Source organism: Pituophis catenifer, unplaced genomic scaffold (assembly GCF_029215685.1).
Source record: "Pituophis catenifer annectens isolate HBS135680 unplaced genomic scaffold, rPitCat1.0.hap2 SCAF_16, whole genome shotgun sequence".
NCBI classification, from domain to species: Eukaryota; Metazoa; Chordata; class Lepidosauria; order Squamata; family Colubridae; genus Pituophis; species Pituophis catenifer.
Genome location: NW_027256896.1, coordinates 11073066 through 11099374, shown reverse-complemented (window position 1 = coordinate 11099374; position 26309 = coordinate 11073066). Strand labels below are relative to the sequence as shown.

Here is a 26309-nt window from a genome sequence, read left to right as displayed (position 1 = left end):
GAAATAAGCGCTTGGCCTTATTTTCGGGGAGGTCTTATTATTTTGGGGTGCGTGGAGCAAGATGGGGCTCCTCTTGCTGTCTTACCTCATTTCCAGCTCTGTCTCCCTATCCCTAACCAGAAGAAATGGAGGGGACCGGCTGCACATGCAGTTAAGTATTTTCGGGGAGGGTTTATTTTTGGGGAGGGCTAATTTTAGTGCAAGTGCTCAAAAGCCTGATTGGGCTTATTATCAGGGGATGTCTTATTTTTGGGGAAACAGAATACATGGACACACTGAGAATGCCTTCTTGCATTTTTTAAAAAGCTGAATGAGATGAAGTAAGATGTTATCTAGGAATCGCTTAAATGCCCCCAAATTCTATTATTTTTTCCCTGTCAAGTGTACTTAGAACAGAAACCTGTTTCATTTTTTTTGGTTACTGAATTCTGATCACTTGCTGTCATAAATAGTCTTGCTTGGAAGCTCCTAATTTTAAGGTTTATCTCTATAATCTGCAGGCTTTACATCTTTCCACCCATGTGGTTAGAAAGTTTTGAAAACAAGCCTACTCTGATAGGTACTTCTCAGCGTGATCTCGATTCCACCTGAATCTCAACCTTGTTGTAGTTTTGAGTTGGTTGGTTTTAAATTGTTTTCTGCCTCTGGCCCGAAGCATGGAGTTCCTTTTTATCCATCTTCTTTTTTAAAAAATGGACAACATGGGATATTTTTACTCTCTGGACATCAGAATAACAAAGTTGGAAGGGACTTTGGAGATCTTCTAGTCTGACTCCCTGTTCAGGAAGGAAGCCCTATAACCATTTCAAACAAACGGTTGTCCAATTTCTTCTTAAAAACCTTCAGTATTGGAGCATTCACGACTTCTGGAGGCAAGTTGTTCCACTGGTTAACTGTTCTTCTTTTTTTTTATTTTAAAAAACAAACTTTATTGAATTTAAAAATTTTAAAATACAAAATTATACACTTTTAAAATTGCATATACAGTACACAACTCCACCGACAAGCTAAATATATGTACCTATATGTACATATATACATACATATATAAACAGTAATTCATTCCTTATTCTATCTACCTTACAGTGCTTATTTGTTACCTTGGAATTTTCCTAAATTTAATCTTTACCCTTTTTTCCTTTGATTTACCCACTTATACCATCTATTCCATACTTCAAAATATTTTGAGTCTTCCTTGTCTTTTAATTTTAAGGTTAATTTATCTATTTCTGCACATGCGTAAATTTTTTGAATTATCTCCTGGTCCGTTGGCAAACGATCTGTTTCCCATAATTGTGCTAATGCTAATCTTGCCGCTGTAATTATGTGTAAAGTATTTTATGTCCTGTCTAATGTTAATGTTAATGGGTAACTGTTCTAACTGTCAGGAAATTCCTCCTTAGTTCTAAGTTGCGTCTCTCCTTGCTTAGTTTCCACCCATTGCTTCTTGTCCTGCCTTCAGGTGCTTTGGAGAATAGCCTGACTCCCTCTTGTTTGTGGCAGTCCCTGAGATATTGGAAGACTGCTATCATGTCTCCCCTAGTCCTTCTTTTCATCAAACTAGGTAAAGGTTCCCCTTGCACATATGTGCTAGTCGTTCCTGACTCTAGGGGCCGGTGCTCATCTCCATTTCAAAGCCGAAGAGCCAGCGCTGTCCGAAGACGTCTCCGTGGTCATGTGGCTGGCATGACTCAGCGCCAAAGGCCCACGGAATGCTGTTCCCTTCCCACCAAAGGTGGTCCCTGTTTTTCTACTTGCATTTTTTACCTGCTTTCGAACTGCTAGGTTGGCAGAAGCTGGGACAAGTCACGGGAGCTCACCCCGTTACGCAGCACTCGGGATTCAAACTAGATCAAACTAGAGACATACCCAATTCCAGCAACTAAGGATATCAAAAGGAAAGGGGAAGTCTATCCCCACTTCCTCAACCATCAACTGCTCTCATCCAGCTTCTTGCAGATACTGAGGCTTGGAAAGCTACTTTTCACCAACAAAATGATGCTGAATCATGAACGGGAAACGAAAATTGCTATCTGCAGGAATACATATATAGAAAACCATTTTTCCTGGCCTCCTGACAGGAAAGGCATTCTACTGTTCTTTCTCACAGCTCTTATTGTGCATTTTTAAAAAAAGATCTATCTATCTATCTATCTATCTATCTATCTATCTATCTATCTATCTTCCTTCCTTCCTTCCTTCCTTCCTTCCTTCCTTCCTTCCTTCCTTCCTTCCTTCCTTCCTTCCTTCCTTCCTTCTTTCTTCTCCTCTCCTCTTCTCTCCTCTCCTCTCCTCGCCTTGCCTTGCCTTGCCTCCCTCTTTTCTTTCCCCTTCCCTTCCTTTTCATTTCTGTTTTCCTCCCTTTCCCTTTCTCCCACAATCGAAACATGTGAAGAAGAGGAATTGGGTAAGTCTAGTTTGATGAAAAGAAGGATTAGGGGAGACATGATAGCAGAGTTCCGACATCTCAGGGGCTGCCACAAAGAAGAGGGGGTCCAGCTATTCTCCAAAGCACCTGAGGGCAGGACAAGAAGCAATGGTGGAAAATAATCAACCTAGAAACAAGGAGAAACTTCCTGACAAATGAGCACTGAAAAGAAGGATTAGGGGAGACATGATAGCAGTGTTCCAGTATTTGAGAGGCTGCCACAAAGAGGAGGGGTTCAATTTATTTTCCAAGCATTCTGGTGACGTCGGGGACAGTGGGCATAGCCTCCCTCTGGTTTTACTACCGGTTCTATAGAACCGGTCCAAACCGAGGGCAACCCACCACTAATGGAAACTAATCAAAGAGAGAAGCAACTTGGAATTAAGGAGAAACTTCCTAACAATGAGGACAAATAACTAGTGCAGGGATCTGCAACCTTAAACACTCAAAGAGCCATTTGGACCCGTTTCCCACAGAAAAGAAAACACCGGGAGCCACAAAACCTGGATGGGTGTGGCCAACTCAATGTCACTCACTTCTACCAGTCACATGAAACCCTCCCCCTCTCAGCCATGCCTACCCAGCCGGTCATTAGGGCAGAGTACCAGTTGTTAAAAAACACCAGGAACCACAAAATCCTTTTGATATCTCCCTCTCGCCCCTCCCTCCTTCTCTCCCCCTCTCTCCCTCTCTCTCTGTATCTCCCTGTCTCCATCCTCCATCATCGCCCTTACCTTCTCAGGCCAGGCGAGGAGTGACTGGGACGGGAGGGCAAGGGGTGGGGCCAGCCAGTGGTGGGATCACCTGACAGGGAGACACAGCAGAGGGCCCAAAGAACCACATGCGGCTCTGGAGCCACAGGTTGCTGACCCCTGAACTAGTGGAACAGCTTGTCTTCAGACATTGTGGGTGCTTCATCACTGGAGGTTTTTAAGAAGACTGGCCAGTCACTTGTCTGAAATGGTATAGGTCCGTGATGGTGAACCTATGGCACGCGTAGCCATACCAGTGGGCACAACGAGCTCAGCTGATTTTCGGGGATTCTGGGCCCACCAGAAGTAGGGAAACAGGCTGTTTCCTGCCTTTGGAGGGCCTCCAGCGGTGGTGGGGAAGGCCGTTTTCACCCTCCCCAGACTCCTAGGAAGGCTCTGGAGGCTGGGGAGAGCAAAAAATGGGCCTACCGTGCCATCACATGCCAGTAGCGGGGGAAGCATGGGGGAGGGTCGCGTGTGCATGCACAGGGGCAGCACGCGTACAAACCTGCTCCCCCCGCTCCTGGCACGCAATGGCAAAAAGGTTAGCCATCCCTTCCAACTCTTGTTATTCTGTTATTTACACCTTAGTGCAATGCATAAAATAGGCTGGTGTGTTTGGAATGCTGTAGATTCAGAGCCAGTATCGGCCAGGGTGGAGTTTGGCTCCACTGAGGGTGCCTGGGGGGTACTCAGGACAAGATGCCTGAAGAGAACAGGGGCCTTCAGGAGATCTCAGGAGAACTTCAACTGAAGTTCCTTGCCTTGTGCAACCAAGCAAACACCTCTAACTTTGTGAAGAGGGGGAGGTGATGAAACGATCAACATTTTAAGAGGCAGAGAAGAGGACTCGAAAAAAGCTGATATCTCTGGAGAACAGAAAGGGCTTTTGTATGACGTGAAAAATGTTGCTCAATCAAAAGGCAGCCTTAAGAGGGTTTTGAGATGGTCCACAAATTGATTGAATAAGTCTCCATCTTCCTTCCCTCCCTTCCTCCTATATCTTCTCAGGGCTCTTAGATGTCAAGTATCACCAAGCACCCTTCTCTTTCAGCCCGGAGGTTCATTGCAAAAGCATCTCTCAGTCTTCATGTTTGGGCTTGCCAGCACCGCTATAATTTTCCTCGGCTTTCAGTAGCGGAAATTCAGATTATTTTAGGTAAGCAATCTATGGGTTGAGGAGAGTGGAAGCGCAGGTTTCTGTAGTTTCGGTCAGAATTTCCTAAAGGTTTGGAAGGTGGTTTTTTTCCATGCAGTAGTAGTCCTTGCCTTGTCTTTGTCCCAGGAATAAAGAGCAAATATTTGCTACACGTGCTATCTGTAGAGGAGAGGATCAACCAAAATCCACCTGTGCAGGTACAGTACAGTTGATGCTTCAAAAAAATTGTTCCTAGAGATTCTGCATCTGGTCCATCGTATAATTGGGGAGCAAAATTGAATTTATCCCATTTAAACCAGTGTTTTTCAAATCTGACAAACCTGGGAATTAAAGCCCGCCCATCTTAAAGCTGGCAAGTTTGAAAAAACAGTGGTTTAAATCAGGCTGATTTTTTCCAAAGTTGGTCAAAACAATCTCTGTTTCACGGATTATATTCAGAAATGGCATAGCTCACTCAATTTTAGCTTTGTACCTTGTGTGCAGATGATTCGTGGCTTACTTTATCGTGCGACTTCCAACACAAAGTATGGTTTGTTGAATAAGCCACGGATCAACAAACTATGATTTAGTATGACGTGTGAGTTTAATTTAGAAAATCATGGGAAAGTAAAGAAAAAAGGCAGCGTTTGTGACATGTGGGGGGTTGGTGATATATGCACTGTGAGTATTAAAGAAGATGTAACCTGTGAGCTACCATGATTGATTGATTGTTTGATTATGTGCCATTAAGTTGTTCTTGGGATAAAACACGGTGGCTCAGTGGCTAAGATGTTGAGCTTGTTGATTGAAAGGTTGGCAGTTCAGCGGTTCGAATCCTAGTGCCGCGTAACGGCGTGAGCTCCCATTACTTGTCCCAACTTCTGCCAACCTAGCAGTTCGAAAGCAGGTAAAAAATACAAGTAGAAAAATAGGGACCACCTTAGGTGGGAAGGGAACAGCGTTCTGTGCGCCTTTGGTGTTGAGTCATGCCGGCCACATGACAACGGAATGGTAGTGTGAAAAACAGTCATGGATCACTTTTTTCAGTGTTGTCGTAACCTTGAACAATCACTTAACAAATGGTTGTAAGTTAAGGACTACCTGTAATCAGGGGTGGGCTCCAAAACTTTTAGCAAGGGGTTCTCTGCCTGGTTGCTGGGTGGGCGTTTTTTGTTTTTTTGTTTTGCTTCTTCCCCTTCCCCTTGTCCTGTTCTGGGTGCAAGAAATCCTGGAGCTGGAGTTCTAGCACTTCCACTCAGAATCTGAAAATTACAGAGCTGCTTTTGATGCAAACCCTCTTCTTCCACCCTCCCTGCATTACGTCTGCATTTAATCTGCATTATTCATCTTTGGTTCTTAACGAAAACGAACACAGCAGTTTAAACAAAGGTATTTGCATAATTCATAAAGGTAACAGGATCCTGCTTTTTTCTAAGTGCGTGGTCAGGATCACAATTGTTTTGTGTTAAAAGAGCCTGGCTCCTGAGCTTTAAAAAATAAAAATAAAAATGTGTTTTTTCTGTAGCCTGGGGTGGAGCCTCAGACATCTCCAAACTTGGCAATTTTAAGATTTGTGGACCTCAACTGCTGCCTGAGGAATTCTGGGAGTTGAAGTCCACAAGTCTTAAAATTGCCAAGTTTTTAGACACCCCTACTCTACCACTAGGGACGCAGTGGCTCAGTGGCTAAGACGCTGAGCTTGTCGATCGAAAGGTCAGCAGTTCAGCGCTTCGAATCCCTAGTGCCGTGTAACGGGGTGAGCTCCTGTTCCTTGTCCCAGCTTCTGCCAACCTAGCAGTTTGAAAGCAGGTAATAAAAAATGCAAGTAGAAAAATAGGGACCACCTTTGGTGGGAAGGTAACAGCGTTCCGTGCGCCTTTGGCGTTGAGTCATGCCGGCCACATGACCACGGAGACGTCTTCGGACAGTGCTGGCTCTTCGGCTTTGAAATGGAGATGAGCACTGACCCCTAGAGTTGGGAACGACTAGCACATATGTGCGAGGGGAACCTTTACCTTTACTCTACCACTTCAAGAGGGTTCAGATGGGATTTCACCTCCCTATATTTTTTCCCCCTCTAAGTTCCTGTTGCTCCAAGTCTGTCCTTCCTTGTATGAGACAAAATCCTTCCTTGTATGAGAAAAAAACAACAACATAAAATCAGGTACAGTTACCTGCTTAACCCCTGGCATGACTTATGACCATACTACTGGGCTCACTTATGGTCCTAAGACATAAAACAACCTGTAACTAGGCGATCAAAATATGTCCGATATGTTTAATCACCGGCGTGACTTTTGTGGACAGCCTAAACGAATTGAGCCACAATCAAAGAAAGGCAATTATATAAATCTGATAAGGTCCCTTTTCAACAGGACTTTGTCCTTTGACAAAGAACAAATAATATTTGTGTATTTCAACTTGCTGGGAGAGTTCACTGAAAGTGACTCTTCTAGAAAAGCAGGATTTTTACAGCCCAAGCCGGCCATAAATTATGGCATTCACATACCACAAAAGGCTCTTATTTTTTGTCAACAACAATATAACAGAGCTGGAAGAGATCTTAACATTAGGCCAACAGTCAAGACCCAAACAGTATCCAATCAAACCACTGCCAGCTTGCCTTCAGAAGTTGTAAGTGCTTCACATGTAAAAAAAATAAGGCTTTTTGGATAAAAATATGGTGGATTATGCAAAATATTTTAAAGAAAAAGATTAAATTTACACCACCGTTTTTTTTGTTGGGAATAGTTACGGATTGTACTGTAATAGAAACTAAGTTGGTTTTGAATTTAATAACAGCTGCCAGGTTACTGGCGGCACAGTATTGGAAGAAGGAAGTTCCACCTACTATTGAGGAATGGACACTAAAAGTCGTGCATTTGGCGGAGATGGCAAAAATTTCAGCATATCTTAAAGACCATTCAAACGAAAGATACATATCGGAATGGAGAAGATGGATTGACTATATCCAAAACAAGTATCAGACTAAGAAGATTCATATAGCTTATGAGTGAAACATTTTTAACTTTTAGCTTATGTTTATAGTGTTTTGAGTTATAAGGAGTTAAAGACCTAGAAAGAATTTGAAGTCAACAATTTGTTAGCATATTTTAGTTTTATGTTTGTGGATGCTATACCCTGTGCTTGTTCTGGGAAGTCAAGGGAGGAGGGTGGGGGGAAGGCTGAGGGGGGATGGGTGGGAGGGCAAGGGGGGAGGGAAGGGCTGACGGGGGAAGGGCGGGGGAGAGAAAACGTTTGTATTTCTTATAAAACTTTTCAATTAAAAAAAAAAGAAGTTGTAAGTGCTTCCTCGCTGAAGGTTTTAAAGAAAAAATTGGACAGCCACCTGTCTGAAATGATTTAGGGCGGTGATGACTAACCTTTTTGCCATCGCGTGCCAGGAAGGGGGGGAGGGGGGTCACACGCACACGTGCCCATACCCATAATTCTATGCGACCCACCCACCCCCCCGCTCACCCCGCTCCTGGCACGCAGTGGCCCGGAAGACCCGTTTTTCTTTCTCACCTGGCTCCAGGACTTCTTTAGGCGTCTGGGGAGGGCGAAAACAGACTTCCCCACCCCTCCGGAGGCCCTCTGGAGGCCAAAAATGGCCCGTTTGACAACTTACAGTCCCATCGGAAGCTGAGCTCATGTGCCCACTGATATAGTTACGTGTGCCACACATAGGTTCGCCATCACGGGTTTAGGGTCTTCTGCTTGAGCAGGGGGTTGGATTAGAAGACCTCCAAGGTCCCTTCCAACTCTATTCTGATTGCTTGATTGATACAATATAAATCGAGAGCAAACCCTGCTCCCTTCTAGCGCTGATGATATCACCTAATTTATTTATTTAGTTTGTCAAACATGCACGAGATAACAGATATAAGTATAAACACGGATATGAACACAGGAAATGGGTACGGATAAATGGGGACAGTAAGACAGGGACGGTAGGCACGCTGGTGCGCTTATGCACACCCCCTTACAGACCTCTTAGGAATGGGGTGAGGTCCACAGTAGACAGTCTAAGGTTAAAGGGGTCTGGGGAAGAAGCCACAGAGTCAGGTACTGCATTCCAGGCATTGACCACTCTGTTGCTGAAGTTGTATTTTCTGCAATCGAGTTTGGAGCGGTTTACCTTGAGTTTGTATCTATTGTGTGCTCGTGTATTGTTGCGGTTGAAGCTGAAGTAGTCATTGACAGGAAGGACGTTGTAGCAGACAATTTTGTGTACTATGTTTAGGTCAGACCGAAGGCAGCGTAGTTCTAGGTTGTCCAAGCCCAGAATTTCAAGCCTGGTATCATAAATATTGTGAGCAGAAGAGTGGAGTACTCAAAGAGGAGTGGAGTACTCAAAGAAGCCCAAAGAGCCACATGCAGCTCCAGAGCTGCGGGTTGCCGACACCTGGCTTAGTAGATAGGTAGGCAGGTAGGTTGAAAGGTAGAGGGATAGGCTGGTAAGCCAGTTGGGTGGATAGGTAGGTAGGTAAGGTAAGTAGGGAGGTGAGACAGGTAATTAGATAGGGCGGCAACAAGTTGCCAACTTCTATAATCCTGTGGTAATTCAGTTATTTAGTGTTTTGTTCTGCTACTACCGGTATAATGGGTTTAATAGTAAACCTACCCATAGCCGGGCAATTGAGCTTGAAGACAAAATTGCACTGCATTGTTAAGAATTTCCCAGCTAATTTAATTCGGATGAGAAAGAACCGGAAGTTCCTTCTGTGTTTACCTCTCCCGTTTCAGAGTGTTTGAAATGCAGATTGATCCCTAAAGAGTAGCAGGGGGGAGTGAAAAACGAAGCCAAGGAACTGGTCGAATTGTCAGAGGTAGAATTTGCAATTTTGGGGAAGACACCAATTCCAGTCAAAATTAGCCAACATGTTTTTTTTTTGATGATGGGATTTGTAAAACCAGCAAGAAGTGGAACCTATATAAAGAAACATAACAAGATATTTTTTAATATTTAATAGGAAAAAGAAGATCATGTATATTTTAGGTGGTTTGAACTTTGTCTTGAATCTTGAATCTTGAATCGACATTTCCCCAGTGTCATCCAGTCCAAATGTGTTTGGACTGCAATTCCAATTAGATCAGGGGTCTCCAACCTTGGCAACTTTAAGCCTGGCGGATTTCAACTCCCAGAATTCCCCAGCCAGCAATTAGATTGTCTAACCAGGAGTCACTAACCTTTTGGATCTCAGGGACCACTAAATTCATAATTTTAAATCCCGCGGACCACTAATATGAACTGCCTAATGACCAGCTGGGTGAGTGTGGCTAGGTAGTCATGTGACTGGGTGGGCGTGGCCAACTCGATGTCACTCACCTTGCCAGCCTCTACTGGCTATTCCTCGCCTGCCCGCCCAGGTTCCTTAGAGCCCCAACAGGAAACAGTTGTTGGAACTAAGCAGCCACCACGAGAAACAGTTGGCAAAACAGCTCAGTTCAAATTGGATCTGACCAAGAAGGACGCTCAGCAGAAGCACCTCACTGAGGACTACGAGCATAGGCTTTCCAAGCAGAGGGAAGATCTGTGGGAGTGCAAGGCCAGATACCGGCGCCTGGAGGCTCAGCGGGCTGAGATGGTCAGCCAGTTCCAGGCCATGATGCAGTCCCACTGGAACGAGGCCCTCCGGCTCTTCGCCACTAGCGGCTCTTCCCTCCAGCCTTCGCCCAAAGCCCCACACCAGGAGGCTGAAGCAGACCCCACGTCAGAATTTCTGTCCCCCTCCGACCCGCACAAAAAGACCTCGAAAGGGGAGACTCTCTGCAGCAACACAAACGTTCATTGCATGTATCCATCTCAGGGGCCGGAGTTTGAGGACCCCTGATTTAGTGCAATATAAAAAATGCAAATAATTTTTCTGCGGACCACCAAAATTTTCTCGCGGACCACCAGTTGGTGACCACTGGTCTAATCCACATAGCCAACATTGCAATTCTTCTCAAGTTGCTCAATTGGAGAGAGCCGTTAACAGAATCTTCTTCAGCAGAAAACTTTCTCATGAATATATATATAAGCCTGTTCCTCTTTTGGTCCATAAAACACCCAGAAATTATGCCTCCAGTTTTGAACAAAGTCTTCCAGAAACTCTTTGACTTCTGAATCGGTAGGACTTCAATCTCAGAATTCCTTAGGTGTGTGCTGAGATTCTGAGAGCTGAAACCCATATGGGAGTTAGGAAAGAATTTCTTTAAAGGTGGACTGGTAGTCTCTTAATGTTCTTTCAGATGTCCTACTTTTAATCTCTTTTTCTGGCAGCTGAACTCCTTTCTCAGCTTAACTCCAGGTGTCTTGGACTTTTCAATATGCCTCTCATAGGAAAGAGAAATCAGATCAGTGGCTTGTTTATTTCACAGGTAGTAGGACTTTCCTCCTGGCATAAAATATGTTTCTTTGAGCAGGTTGTGTTCCTGAGTCCAGAATGACTAGAACAGAGAAATCAAAGATGGCCAAAGACCCAACCCCTCATATCACCTTCAGATGTGAACACGGGATTGTGAAATGAAGATATGGGAAATGAAGATATGTCTTGATTACTCAGCAGAGCTATTCTTTACAGCGATGTTTTCCAACCTTGGCCATTTGAAGATGGGTGGACTTCAACTCCCAGAAATCCGCAGCTAGCTTGGCTGGCTGGAGAATTTTGGGAGTTGAAGTCCACCCATCTTCAAGTGGACAAGGTTGAGAATGAGAGAGAGAGAGGGAAATGGTGGGAGGGAGGGAGGAGAAAGAAAGAAAGAGAGAGAGAGAGAGAGAGAGAGAGAGAGAGAGAGAGAGAGAGAGAGAGAGAGAGAAAGAACAGAAGGAAGGAAGGAAGGAAGGAGGAAGGAAGGAAGGAAGGAAGGAAGGAAGGAAAGAAAGAAAGAAAGAAAGAAAGAAAGAAAGAAAGAAAGAAAGAAAGAAAGAAAGAAAGAACCAGCACCAGAGTTCAAAGGCCTCAATTCTTTGGCGCTCAGCCTTCCTTATGGTCCAACTTTCACAGCCATACATTGCAACTGGGAAAACCATCGCCTTGACTATACGCATTTTTGTTGGCGGGGTGATGTCTCTGCTGTTTATGTATGCTGCCAGTATGCTGTCTAGATTTGCCATGGCTTTCCTCCCCAGGAGCAAAGCGTCTTTTAATTTCTTGGCTGCAGTATCCATGCGTGGTGATCTTGGAGCCTAGGAAAATACTTCCATTTCTTCCCCATCTATTTGCCAGAAATTGATAGGGCCGGATGCCATGATCTTAGTTTTCTTAATACTGAGTTTCAAGCCAACTTTTGCACAAGCAGGGATCTTGACACAAAGGAATAGCTGAGAACCTCTTAGGATGTGTGTGTAAAGCACTCGTCCTGCATATTAAAAAAATGCACTTTCTCAAAGAAAGGACTTTGCAACTAGGCAATACAGAGAAACATAGCAAATGCTATGCACATTGCTTGTTTTTCTATTTTCCCCCATCCATTCTCTGCTCCACCAGACAGCCACGTTCCCTGCAAAGGAAGACGATTAAGGAAATACAATACGACCCTTTAGAATTGGCCTATTGTTGTTGTTGTTGCTGCTGCTGCAGCTAGAAATGTCAGTGAGGCCCACAAAGCAAAGCAGGAACTATTCTCATGTGAGAATGAAGAAGTGGGTGGCAGGGGTAGGCAACATAATTGATCTTGCGTGCGTAAGCTGAACTTCCCAGACATCCAGATAGGACAGGAGTCGGCAACGTTAAACACTCAAAGAGCCAAAAAGGTCCTAACCGGAACCCCCATTCAATTCTGGAGCCGACCGGAAGTCCAGTTCCCCCATCATAGTTTCCTCCTAGCACAGCATCCTTTTTCCTATACCTGTCCTAACCGAAAGCCCTATCGATTGTGGAGCCAACCAGCAACAGGGAGCCGCAGCAGAGGGATGAAAGAGCCACATGCGGCTCCAGAGCGGCAGGTTGCTGAGATTTATTGTTTTTTCTGCAGTTCTAATTATCCTCTGAACTCTGTGTCTGTCTTGTAGGGTTGCAGAGCCAAACCAGACAATTATAGAGGTGCAGATGACAGACTCAATAATTCCTCTGTAGAACTGGATCAGCAGCTCTTTGGGACAGTTTGAGCTTTCTGAGTTGGGGCAGAAAGAACATTCTGTGTTGTGCTTTTTTGATGACATTTTTGATGTTAGGTATCCATTTTAAGTCTTGAGATAGGATAGAACCTAGAAACTTGAAGGACTCTACTGTTGATACTGTGTTCTCTAGTATTGTAAGAGGTGGTAGTATAGGAGGTTTTCTTCTAAAATCCACCACCATTTCTATGTTTTTGAGTGTATTTAGTTCAAGATTGTTCTGGTTCATTGGTGGGTTTCAAATTTTTTTACTACCGGTTCTGTGGGTATGGCTTGGTGGGCATGGCATGGCTTGTGGGCATGGCAGGGGAAGGTTACTGCAAAATCCCCATTTCCTCCCGATCAGCTGGGACTCGGGAGGCAGAGAATAGATGGGGGTGGGGCTAGCCAGAGGTGGTATTTACCGGTTCTCTGAACTACTCAAAATTTCCGCTACCGATTCTCCAGAACTGGTCAGAACCTGCTGAAGCCACCCTCTGTTCTGGTTACATCACAAGGCTAGTTGTTCAACCTCCCATCTATATGCAGATACATAGTTGTCTTGAATGAGACCAATCACTGTTGTGTCATCTGCAAACTTTTAACAGAGGGATTGTTGTCCATCACAGTAAGGCTTGTTGTTGTTTTTCTTTTCCCCTCCACCTTCTGTAATGTTCCTCTTGTTTTTGAGATAACACCACCTCATGTGTTGTGGCCCGTATGCGGCCTGTGCAGCTGGTGGCTGATTCGGACAGCGAGGAGGCTGGTGTGGTGCTGCGCCAGCAGCCTGTGCAGCACTCGAGTCGGACAATGAGGAGGCTGGAGAAGATGTGGTGCCAGAGGTGGGGATTCATCCAGGACCTTCAGAACCTCCAGAAGCTCCCTTAAGTGAAGAGGACGAAGAGGAGGAGCCTCTTCTCGATGCAAGGGCACACAGCGCTGCCAAAAGGCAGGAGTGGCTCCTCAGGAGGAGGTCTCCTCAAGAGTAAGGCTTGGGGCTAATTGGTCACTCCCTTAGCCTATTTAAGGAGGAACGCCGACTGAAGCAATTTGCAGGGAACAACTTTGTTCACTCTCCTTCGTGCCTCGATCTTAGTTCTCTGCAAATTGCTTCTGGGCTTTCTGCCAACCATAGTAAGATTAAGATTATTTATTCTTTGGATTCTTGTAGGCTGTTAAAAATGTTAATTAACAGCCTTTGTTTGAAAAAAAACACCTGATTTTATTTTAGTAAACTAAGGTTTGTACAGACTTGGTGTGTGCTGCGTTCTTTGGGATCCGTGGCTGGGGCAGAACATCATGAGTGTGTGTGGTAGACCCTCCCAATGGTCCTCTGGTGTGAGATGATTACTGCACAATGCAGTCTTCCTTGTTTACGAAATGTTCCTTTATATACAAGTCACCTTGTGGCTTTGTTTGGGAAGGGTGTATTTCTCCTCCTGGCCTAATCTAGATAATTAGAGATTTCTTCCTTTCTTCACACATGTATTTGGGGCCAGTAGGAGGCAATTGCTCTTAGGCTGGAGGCATCTTTCAAACTGAACACAAACGAGCTGCTTTCTGTTTGATGCGTAGCTTTTTTTTTTAGAGTGAAGTTTGAAGGGTAGGAATGAACCTTGCCAAGATCAGAGGTGCAAGCTTTTAATCTGGCTTGACAATATACCTCCCAAAGTCACTCTTACTCTGAGAGTAAAATGTTGTTGTTGTGAGTTGCGAAGTCGTGTCCGACCCATCGCAACCCCATGGACAATGTTCCTCTAGGCCTTCCTGTCCTCTACCATCCCCTGGAGACCATTTAAGCTCACGCCAACTGCTTCAGTGACTCCATTCAGCCACCTCGTTCTCTGCCATCCCATTCTTCTTTTGCCCTCAATCGTTCCGAGCATTAGGCTCTTCTCCAGGGAGTCCTTCCTTCTCATCAGGTGGCCAAAGTATTTGAGTTTCATCTTCAGGATCTGGCCTTCTAAAGAGCAGTCAGGGTTGATCTCCTCTAGGACTGACCGGTTGGATGGCCTTGTAGTCCAAAGGACTCGCAGAAGTCTTCTCCAGCACCAGAGTTCAAAGGCCTCCATTCTTTGGTGCTCAGCCTTCCTTATGGTCCAACTTTCACAGCCATACATTGCAACTGGGAAAACCATCGTCTTGACTATAAACACTTTTGTTGAGAGTAAGATGGGCAGTACCTAAATTTGATTAACGAACAAATGGAAGTAAAACTTGTTCCTTTTTTAAGGTGTCTCTGCTTGTCTGTCTTCCTGTGCCCATTAATCACTCTTCAACATGAATGGGAATCAGGAAGGGACTGACTGAATTAGAGGAGCGGTTTGCAAGAGGGGAAAAAAAATAGGTTGTGTACTTAGACAAGGTTGGGTAGAGGAAGCTGTGAAAACTGTGCTTTTAAAAAAAAACACACACACACACAATACTTTGGAAAGCTTTTGTCCAAATATTGGGAGCAATGGAGAAAAATGCAGCCAGGTATAGCTTGATTTAACCTCCATATGGGGCATATAGTACAGCGTCAGAATTTTTGATGCTGGCTGGGGAATTCTGGGAGTTGAAGTCAACACTTCTTAAGACAGCCAAGTTTGAACAATACTGTTCTAGATGTAGAATATAGAATAACAGAGTTGGAAGGGACCTTGAAGGAATCTTCTAGTCCAACCCCCTGCTTAGGCAGGAAACCTAATACCTTTTCAGGCAAATGGTTATCCAACATCTTCTTAAAAACGTCCAGTATTGGAGCATTCGCAACTTCTGGAGGCAAGCAGTTCCACCGATTAATAGTTCTAACTGTCATGAAATTTCTCCTTAGTTTTAAGTTGCTTCTCTCCTTGATGAGTTTCCACCCATTGCTTCTTGTCCTGCCTTCAGGTGCTTTGGAGAATAGCTTGACCCCCTCTTCTTTGTGGCAGCCTCTGAGATATTGGAAGACTGCTATCATGTCTCCCCTAGTCCTTCTTTTCATCAAACTAGACATACCCAGTTCCTGCAACCGTTCTTCATATGTTTTAACCTCCAGTCCCCTCATCATCTTTGTTGCTCTTCCCTGCACTCTTTCTAGAGTCTCCACATCTTTTTTACATTGTGCGAGCAAAACTGAATGCAGTATTCCAAGTGTGGCCTTACCAAGGCCTTATAAAGTGGTATTAACACTTCACGTGATCTTGACTCTATCCCTCTGTTTATGCAGCCTAGAACTGTGTTGGCTTTTTTGGCAGCTGCTGCACACTGTTTTAGACTACACATTCCATCATGCATTGGGAAGTATGGAGGCTGAAGACACATATAAAAACGACGCCCAAATGCATCAACAAAGACATTGTCCCAATTGTTTCCTACTTTTGCTTTGATTTATAAAATGTGTACCCAATGCTTTCATCACTGATCCTAGTCTCGGTGCAGATACATTAGCAACCAACGTTTCGACCTACAGCCTATGAGAATCATGCACCACTTAAAATCGTGGTGTGGACTGATTACAATGATGATGGGGATGATGATAATTTAATAAGTCTCGACACCGCCCGATTCCAAGCAACTTTGGGTGGTGAACAAAGTAAAAAGACAGGAGAAATAACAACATACAGTAACAATAAAGACAATGGAGGGGGAAAAATGGGGAAAAAACTGGGTGACCCTGAAAAACGTATGCACACTACGAAGGAGCAGTTTCAACCATCCTTAGAAAAACCTGGTGGAACAGCCAGGTCTTCAGTGCCCTCCAAAATGCCAGTTGGGTGGTAACTGTATGGATCTTAGGTAGAACTTCATTCCAGAGAGCATGGATGGATGCTAGATTGGGCTACAAAGACCCTACCTGATCAAAATTGTGGAGAAGTATCCTTCCATTTCTGTCCCTAAAGTATTCTTGCTTCCGTCAACATATATAACATCAGAGTTCCAATTTTTTTTTTCTTCCAAGTCTTGTTCCATTAAACCCAAAAGAAAAATCTCTGGTTGTCTTTCTATAATCACTTTAAGAATTTTCTGTATTAACATATGAATCCTACTCCAATATTTCTTTGCTTTATCCCACGTCCACCATAGATGATTAAAAAGTTCCTTCTTTACCCATTTCAATTTTAATCTTGTGAAGATCGAATTCTTTTTAGGATTAGATGTCCAGGGGACATTTAAACCTCGGTGCTGTTGATGGAAAAGTACTGACTCAGAAGTGCTTCGTTCCTTAATCTTTCCTCTCTTTCTTCTTAGCATTTATGTGGGTTTTTTCTTCTAACGCCTTATGGCTAAACATTCTTTGCTCTTCTAAGTTTGTAATTTGAAGCCGTTTCGGCTACGAAACCTGTCTTGAACTCTTGATAGTATTTACACATCACACAATAAATTGTAGGCTGCTGAGCACATCTAAATTTTTCCATCCTGGTCGTTGAAATACAAGTTTGGGATGTCAGCCTGAAGCAGAATTGCAGTTGATGTCAGCCAGGTTGAAGGAAATCAAAGTTTAGAAAAAGCAATGGGTTTCCGAGCCAAAACCAGGATTTTGGAACAAAGGTGGTGTTGAAAGAAATATCCTTCTGGGTTCAGATCCAAGTGGGGAAAAAAGAAACTGGACACATGGAGACTGTTTGGAACGATGGTTTTTAATGGTGGACAGGATCACATGCCTAGAAGATGTTGGGTGAAGGAAAAAAAAGGGAAGAGATGCTGAGAGTGCCTGAGTTTTATATCCTCTCTGGGCTTTTGAATTTGAGCTTGTATTCTGATTGGTTGTCAGACTCCCATGGGGTCATGCAGGGGCAACTCTGTAGGCTGTCCTGAGTCCCGGGCTTGGTTGAGCCTTGCTGGGTGATGCAATCTCCCCAGGTGCCATGTGGTGAGTTCTGTTGCTAGATGGGTAGAGGGCTAATCCTACCTTTGTTGGATCTTGGGTGAGGGCATTTGCCTATGAATAGAAGAATAGAATAGAATAGAATAGAATAGAATAGAATAGAATAGAATAGAATAGAATAGAATAGAATAGAATTTTTTATTGGCCAAGTGTGATTGGACACACAAGGAATTTGTCTTTGGTGCATAATGCTCTCAGCGTACATAAAAGAAAAGATATGTTCATCAAGAATCATAAGGTACAACACTTAATGATAGTCATACGGTACAAATAAGCAATCAGGAAACAATATCAATATAAATCATAAGGATACAAGCTGAATGTTGTTGTTAGTTGCGAAGTCGTGTCCGACCCATCGCGGCCCCATGGACAACGTTCCTCCCGGCCTTCCTGTCCTCTACCATCTTCTGGAGTCCATTTAAGCTCCCCCCGACTGCTTCAGTGACTCCATCCAGCCACCTCGTTCTCTGTTGTCCCCGTCTTCTTTTGCCTATGAATAGACCTAGCTATCTCTTTATCTCTTAAGTGTGGACATTTGCTGTGGGCTATTGAGGAGGGTGGGGACTATTAAGAGTGAGTCTGTTTCCTGCCTAAAAACATGTTTCTCCATTTCTCATCCAGGGAAATATAATATTCTGCCTTGTTAATATTTCCTAGAATATTTCATTTTCCTAGAAGAGGGTAGATGCTAACTTCCTACAATGGTATTAAAGAAAGCGGGAAGAAGAGAAGAAGTTTAATTTATCACCGGAATGTCCAGCCTTGTAAGTTTACTGTTGGGTAGAGAGCAGGGGTGAAATCCAGCAGGTTCTGACAGGTTCTGGAGAACCGGTAGCGGAAATTTTGAGCAGTTCAGAGAACCGGCATATACCACCTCTGGCTGGCCCCAGAGTTGGGTGGGAATGGAGATTTTGCAATATATTTCCCTCAGGAGTGTGGTGGGAATGGGGATTTTGCAGTATCCTTCCTCTGCCATGCCCACCAAGCCATGCCCACAGAACCGGTAGTAAAAAAATTTGGGTTTCACCATTGGTAGAGAGACAATGTACATTCTCATATACACATACTTAGATGTCCCGCACACTAGCAACATCAGGTTCCTACTACTACCGGAATTGTGTGGTGTCGCTTGCTTCATCCTTGCTGGTGGCTTTTGGCGGTGGGGCTGGCTTGTGTGTAGTTTATGGTTGGTCGAGAAATCTGGAAGTTAAAATTGCAAAGCTGAACTCAGCAGGAGTTGGCTGCAATTTAAGAACTTAGATGCTTCAGATGATTAGTTTTTGAAGGCTGACTGCATGATTCGTGCGTGACTGTTTGGCCTTCGGAGTGAAAAAAAAATGAAACAAAAGAGATCTCTGATTGTAGTGGAGTCAAAATAAGACTCTGTGTTCAGACAGAGTCAGGGCGACAACGGATAATCTCACTGAAAATGCTATATACAATGTTCTCTATTAGAACAAATGTATCTTATGGGAAAATGAAAGCATGAAGTACTTTGCCCAAAACAACCGAATAGAAAGAGAAATTTGATTTCTGCAAGGTGCATGAAGAGCTTATTTTGGTGTGTGTCAAATCCACAACTTAAAATTATATTTCCGAATATTTAAAATGTTTTAAAACAAATAAGGGATGCAGTGGCTCGGTGGCTAAGAAGCTGAGCTTGTCGATTGAAAAGTCGGCAGTTCAGCGGTTCGAATCCCTAGTGCCACGTAACGGGGTGAGCTCCTGTTACTTGTTCTAGCTTCTGCCAACCTAGCAGTTCGAAAGCAGGTCAAAAATGCAAGTAGAAAAATAGGCACCACTTTTGGTGGGAAGGAAAAAGTGTTCTGTGTGCCTTTGGCGTTGAGTCATGCTGGCCACATGACCACAGAGACGTCTTCGGACAGTGCTGGCTCTTCGGCTTTGAAACAGAGATGAGCACCGCCCCCTAGAGTCAAGATTGACTAGCACATATGTGCATGGGGAACCTTTACCTAAAAGAAATAGAACATTAGAAAAAATAACAATGCTGGATTTGTACAACATACAAAAGTGGGCTATTTTTTCCCCCCATGAATAGCTGCCTTTCATTTGTTTTTTTCCCATGAATAGATGCATAGATAGCAGAGGTGGGATTCACTTACCTACCCTACCAATTCGCAAATGTGAGCTTGCATGCACATGTTCGGCCTTCCGCACATGCTCTTTGCTCGTGCACTTCCTCCAAAACGTGATGAAATAGGACAGAATTACGTCAGGGCGGGTGGGCGGAGCCTATTGCAGTCGCCGCTACCACTTCGGCCGAACCGGACAGAATTGGCTGAACCCCACCGCTGATAAATAGATAGATACAGGATGGATGGATGGATGGATGGATGGATGGATGGATGGGTGGGTGGGTAGGTAGGTAGGTAGATAGATAGATTCATTCTTGCATGATGTAAATACAGGTATATAACATACACACACATACCACTTCCGGCGGGGACATCAACGTATATGGAGTTAGAGAACGGTGCTCCGCTCTTGAAACTCCAAAATTCCCATCTAGGAAGCCGCTATAAGCACTATTGATCTTGTAGAGATCGATAGAAAAAGGGGGAACTTCCAAGGACCTCGGGGGGAGGGGGAAGCAACCAACCCGAAGGTTCAGGAAAAACCTCCTAATTCTGGAAGGGAAAAAACCAGCCATCTCGGCTAGCCCGAAGCGTTGCAACCGCACAGCAGGAGGGAGAAGATCAAATCGAAAAGATCGCAACTGTATCCAAATTAACTTGAAAGCAAATTGAAACGGAACGTGGGAAGCACAACGATAGTGAGAAAGCCGAAATTGCAGACAGTGAAGTTGAGACCCCGAAGAGACAGCTGAATAGCAGCCAGGGAAAGCAGCGAACGAAAGACGACAGGGCGGAAAACAGCTGACAGGCGGTGACTGTGCAAGAAAAAGAGAGACTGCTTGGAACGAGAGATTCCCAAGGATTTAATAAGGCGATTTTGGACCAGACCCCAAATTTGGACTTAACTGTGAAGAAGGACCTTTTTTTTTCTCTCTTAGGCTGGAAAAGCAGTCTACGCAACAGAAGCAGAGACGAATCAACAGAAAGGCAAAGGATCGCGGCGAGAGTCGGAAGCCATTAACAGCCAAAAGTGAAAGTGCGAATAAGCGAGAGCGGCACGCCAGACGGGTAGCGAAGAAGCAGAGCCTGGACTAAATATCAGAGACTACCAAACTGGACTAAATTGTTTGATAGCGGTGGATAGTCGATATTGGAACCTTGAATTTTGGACATTTGGACTTTTTGGCTATTTGGATATTTGAAAGAGGGAGATATCAAATTGAACTTATCTGTTTGATAACAGTGGATACTGGACACTGAAATCTTGAATTCTGGACAATTAGACCCTTTGGCTATTTGGATATTTGAAAGAGGGAGATATCAAATTGAATTTATCTGTTTGATAACAGTGGATACTGGACACTGAAATCTTGAATTCTGGACAATTAGACCCTTTGGCTATTTGGACATTTGGAAGAGAAGGAAGAGAGAGAGACACCAAAACCAAGACTTTGAACAAAAAAAGAAAGAAAGAAACGAAACTTTAGGTACAAGAACTCTTACATGTAAGACTGAAAGAGAGCAGTATATTAAGACCAAATTAATTTTATATTTATATCTGATTAAGACTTGTTTAAACTATAACTATTTATTAACACTCTTTATTGGTGAGATACTTGACAAATTGACAATTAACTATTTATATGAATGATTAACTGAATGTTTAACCGATTAATTAAATAACTATAAGTAAATATCATCCAGAAAAATAATAAATACTCAACCATATATTTATATTAGTGACATTTAGGGAATAGATTCTGATAAATTTAGATTTGATAGTTGGATCACTATATTGTATTGATATATAAACTATTAACTGTTACATTATTTTGATACTTATACTAGTAATTACTAATTAATTATTAATTGATTGTTATAGCAAGATTTAATGAAGTGCTAGAATTCTACGTTTTCCCTCGACCTCCTTCATCCTATATATTCCCTCCCCACCTTTTTTTTGAGTATATATCTAACAGTCTAATTAATTATTGAATTGATTGTCAGAGTTTTAAAGACACGCACAGAAACAACCTACAACTAGATAAGATCAATCAGTGCATAAATACCTATACAACATAGAAGCTAGACACTATTACTGAGATTAACATTTTTATAGACAACAAGGTTGAGTTAAAATAAGAATATTTTAGTGCATGACAATTTGGGAGATTCTGCAAAAAAGAATCAAGATGACAAGTACTGGCACAACTACCATAATCAAAACTAGCAAGAAAATAACTCCAAATCAGGCATCCCAAACAGCATCCCCAGCACAACAAAGAACCATAGAAACCATGCTTGGAACAGAAAAAGAAAAATCAGCCTCCATTTCCAGTATGCAAAATATCCAGTCAGTACTGGCAATGATACAGGAAGCCATGAGTAAGACCCAAGAAATGATTGCCAATAACCATGAGGAGACCAAGAGAAACCATGATGATCTGAAAGCTGAAGTGGGAGAGATAAATGATAATATAAAGAAAATGGATGACAAGATCGAAAAAATCCAACAGAACATCGCCAAAAATGAACAAAGAATTGAAAAGACAGAACTGAAGATGGAACAGACGGTTAAGAAAGTAGAAATGCTGGAACAACAACAGATGGCAACTAATCGAGAACTCGAAGACTCGCTCACATATCTGGAAATGGAAAAGGCATCATTTTATTTAAGGTTCCAGACTATAGTAGAAACCAAGGAAGAAGATCTGGGAGAGACAATGACAGAGATCCTCGCCGAAGCAACACAGAGAGATAAGGACGATATACGAAGGGATATAGACAAGGTGTACAGAGTGCATACCAACTATGCACGCAGGAACAAACACCCAAAAGAAGATCATATTCGATTCATGAAGAAAACGACAAAAGAAGAGATATACAGGAAAATGAGAGAGGACACAATCTTCTACAAAGGGAAAGAAATAATAACACTGAAACAAATCCCAAGACGTGTCAGAGACCAGAGGAAAAACTATAACTTCCTCACAACACAATTAAACAAACACAAGGTGATGTTCCGCTGGCTGTTACCAGAGGGTATCCTAATCTCATGGCAGGACAAGAAACTTAAAATAGATAGTCTGGAAGGAGCCCAAGATTTTTTCGATCAACATTTTGTCTCCGAAGAAGAGCAAGAATCTAGAACAGAAGCGGAAAATAAGAGCCAAGAGGAGCAATCAATAGAGGAAGTGAAAGACGAACAGGAGGAGAAGAGAAGATTGGAAAGAGAAAGAGAAGAGAGGGAAGGAGCAAGAGGGAAAACACAAAGAATAACAAGAAACACCAGGAAACTAAAGACAACAAGTAGATAGGAAGAAGAATGGAACAGGAAATAAAGATGATTTCGATCAACGTTAATGGATTAAACGCCCCGGCTAAAAGAACTCAGACACTTACCAAACTACAAAAATTAGGAATGGATATCATAAATCTACAGGAGGTTCACATTAAAAAACAACACCAACAGATACTAGAAAACAGAAGACTAGGGAATCTTTACACCTCACTAGCGGACCAGAAAAAAAGAGGCATTGCAGTCTACATCAGGAAACATCTAAAAACAAAACAGATATACGCAGACGGAGAGGGAAGAGTTTTAATGGTGGAGATACAAATGGAATCCAAGACAATACTGCTAATCTCAATTTACGCACCAAATGAGAATCAACGTACTTTCTTCCAAAATATACATGACAGGGTAAAAGATCTAGACTATGAGAACATCTGCATTATAGGTGACTTCAATGCAATTTCAGATATAGAAAAAGACTACTGTAGTACTAGGAAAAACAACCCCCCCCCCAAAAAAAACCCTTGCTGGACACTTTTAAGGACATGGCACAGGAATTCTGCCTCCAAGATGCGTGGAGGGAAATAAATAAAGATAAAAAACAGTACACTTTCTACTCCAACCCACACTCATCCTGGTCCAGAATAGACATGGCCTGGATGTCAACAGATCTCAGGAAGAATTTAGAAGAAATAGAAATAATGACGAACCCAGGGGCAGACCACAATCTGATAAAAGTAATCTGGAAGGGATACCGAAAGAAAAAGAGATGGATGATGAATACCGAAATTCTAAAAAGCAAAGAATATATACAAATGATGGAAAAAGAAATGGGAATATTTTTTGAGATTAACACCAAAGAGCAAACTTCCCTCCAAAATCTGTGGGACACGGCGAAAGCCTACATAAGAGGCCTAACAATATCGTACTTGGCAAAAAAAACCCAAAGAAAAACAAGAGGGAAAAGACAACTTATTGAAGGAACTCAAAAAGTATGAATTAGAGCTACAGAATGAACCCCTAAATAAGAGGATTAAAGAAAAAATAAATTTGGCCAAACACAAAATAAATTTGATTACACAAACAGAAATTGCGAGGAAAATCAAATCTGTAAAGCAAAACCATTTTGAATACGCAAATAAGACAGGGCGATGGCTGGCATACAAACTGAAGCAAGAAAAAGAGAGAAAAACAATCCATGAACTACAGGATGAGGCAGGAGAAATACAGTATAGGAACAAAGACAAAAAAGAAATAGCAAGAACTTTTTTCCAGAAACTATATAAACAGGAAGACTCTCCAGAAGAAGATATCAAACAATATCTTCATGAAGTCGATATCCAAGAACTAGAAGAATCACACAGGGACCTTCTGGACAGGCAAATTACAATGGCAGAATTTATAGAGGCGAGGAAGAAATTGAAAGTAAACAAAACCCCAGGACCAGATGGCATACCTGCAGAGTTCTATAAGTCTTGCCAACAGTCAATTTTACTTGAAGTATTCAACAATGCACTTCTGGAAGCCACGATCCCCAACTCTTGGACAGAGGCTATCATAACACTGATACCGAAGGAAGAGTCAGACCATACTCATATCAAGAATTATAGACCGATATCACTCTTAAATGTGGACTATAAACTATTTACATCGATAATTACAGAAAGAATCAAGAAAATAATCAACAAATATATCCATCTGGACCAGAATGGTTTTATCCCAAAATGACAGATAAAGAACAACCTGAGACAAATAATGGACATATTAGAATACTATGAAACAAATTCAGATAAACAGATGGCCTTAATTTTTTTAGATGCGCAGAAGGCCTTCGATAACCTAAATTGGAAATTCCTCACATTACAGTTAGAAGCTATGAAATTCAGTGACAAATTCATCAATATGCTAAAGAAAATCTATTCCGCTCAAACAGCGAAAGTAACAATAAACGGTGACCTAACAGAGCAATTTCAAATAACAAAAGGAGTAAGACAAGGGTGTCCCCTATCTCCCCTTCTATTCATATTAACACTGGAAATTCTCTTAAGGGAAGTTCGAAGAGATAAGGAAATACAAGGTCTGAAGATCAAGAGGGAGGAATACAAGCTCCAAGCCTTCGCAGACGACATCGTACTTATCGCAGAACAACCAATAACAATGGGCACCAAAATATTAGACAAAATAGAGAAATATGGTAGAGTAGCGGGACTTAAAATTAATAAACAAAAGACAAAGATACTAACGAAGAACCCCACCAACCAACAAGAAAAAGAATTAGAGGACAAATTAGGTATATTAACTACAAAGAAGATAAAATATTTAGGAATATGGCTTACCAATAAAAGTACATCAATTAGAGAAGACAATTACGATAAACTTATAGGACAAATCAAAAAAGACCTAGAAACCTGTATTAAATTACAATTATCTCTGTTGGGGAAAATTGTTTCAATTAAAATGAATGTCCTTCCCAGAATGTTATACCTATTCCAAGTGATCCCAATAAAACCGGGAAAGAATTTCTTTAAAGATCTTAATAAATTAACAGCGGACTATTTTTGGCAAAGCAAGAAAGCAAGGCTAAAAATCAAATACTTACAAGATTCCAAAGAAAGAGGAGGACTTGCGCTACCGGACTGGGAAACATATTATAAAGCATCTACACTGCTTTGGACCAAGGAATGGATGGAGCTAAAAAACAAAAGACTGCTAACCTTAGAAGGATTTGATCTACAGCGAGGATGGCATGCATTCTTGTGGGAGGGCACTGATAAACAACATGGATACTTTCAGAGACATATGGTCAGGCAGTCATTATACTACACATGGCAGGGTATCAAAAAAGCACATTATTATAAAATTCCGGAATGGTTATCGACCATGGAGGCCCAGATTTACCCAAATGCCATGGACAGCACCAAAATGAAAACCTACAAGGACCTACTAAATAACCAAGGAGAGCTAAGAACAAGACAAGAACTGCAGGAGATGGTTACAGACATTGAGTGGTGGCCCTACCTACAAATAAAATCAAGATACCGGAAGGATTTGACTCAATTTGAATTCCCAAAAGGCCAAAACGAGCTAGACAAAATCTTACAAGGACCACAGGATAAATTGATTAAAAAAGTCTACAACTATTTGCGAGCATATATTTTTTTTTTTTTAATTTGATTTATATGCCGCCCTTCTCCGGAGACTCAGGGCGGCTTACAATGCATTAAGCAATAGCCTTCATTCTTTTGTATATATTTTATACAAAGTCAGCTTATTGCCCCCACAAACTGGGTCCTCATTTCACCTACCTTAGAAAGGATGGAAGGCTGAGTCAACCTTGAGCCTTGGAGAGATTCGAACCAGCAGAAATTGCAGGCAGCTGTGTTAATAACAGGTTGCACTAAACCCCTGTACTATCAAGGCTCCTGTATAAATATAAATTAGAAGAGGAGGTAGTCAAGGACAATATGTTAAGCTGGCCATAACATCGAATTAGATAAGTGTGAAAAATTATGGACAATAAACTACAAATTGACAATGTCTGTACCCTATAAGGAAAACTTGCTTAAAATGTTTTATAGATGGCATCTCCCTCCGGCCAGGTTGGCAAGAATGTTTCCTAACACATCTTTAACATGCTGGAAATGTAAGCTAAACAAAGGAACTTA

The 26309-nt window shown here is 42.4% G+C and overlaps 1 protein-coding gene across 1 annotated transcript in view; it reads left to right on the top strand.

The window, feature by feature from the left end:
- Positions 1 to 26309, top strand: part of ABCA3 (ATP binding cassette subfamily A member 3) — an 81932-nt gene that overhangs the window by 6299 nt on the left and 49324 nt on the right. The window lies entirely within an intron of this gene.